This window comes from Sinocyclocheilus rhinocerous, unplaced genomic scaffold, assembly GCF_001515625.1.
Source record: "Sinocyclocheilus rhinocerous isolate Xijiao unplaced genomic scaffold, SAMN03320098_v1.1 scaffold408, whole genome shotgun sequence".
NCBI classification, from domain to species: domain Eukaryota; kingdom Metazoa; phylum Chordata; class Actinopteri; order Cypriniformes; family Cyprinidae; genus Sinocyclocheilus; species Sinocyclocheilus rhinocerous.
The window spans coordinates 167,988-168,784 of record NW_015633522.1 but is presented as its reverse complement, the minus strand read 5'-3'; positions in this window follow the sequence as shown (position 1 = coordinate 168,784).

The window sequence follows — 797 nt, the reverse complement described above, 5'->3', positions numbered from 1 at the left end:
CACACACACACACACACTCACACTCTCTCTCTCACACTCACACACTCACTCACACTCTCTCTCACTCACACACTCACTCACACTCTCTCTCTCACACACACAGACACACTCACTCACACTCACACTCACACTCTCTCTCACTCACACACTCACTCACTCACACTCACACTCACTCACTCACTCACCGGCCCTGCATAGGCGTAATGGTTTTTCTACTGTACAGACCGTATTTTCTATTGTCCTACACCAACCCTACCCCTAAACCTTCCCCTCACAGGAAACTTTCTGCATTTTTAGATTTTCAAAAAACTTCATTCTGTATGATTTATAAGCTTTTGTACCCGTGGGGACCACAATTTAGGTCCCCACCGTGACACGAGTCCCCATGAGTCTGTGTGTATTCAGGTTTAAGTCCCCACCAGAATATATAAACCAGTACACACACACACACACTCACGACTGTTCCTCATCCGTGTACACACACTCACACGAGCAGACTTTACAGGAACTAGTACATTTATCTGAGTAAGTACATAAGTACACTTTTAGAGTAAATGTACTTTACTAAAGTATTATATTTTCTGGAAACTTATGAGGTGTTAAATGAAATTGCTTTTTTGTCAACTCACTTGTTTCATTTCTATAGGTTTTTAGCATTGTAAAAGCTCTTCATTCTAGAGATATAACAGTTACTACAGGTTAGTCAGTGTATTCAGTGTAATGTACTGTAAGTTGCTTCAGAGGCATAAAGTACTGCAAGTATTTCATACAACAGTAATAGAACAGTGCGTTGACAA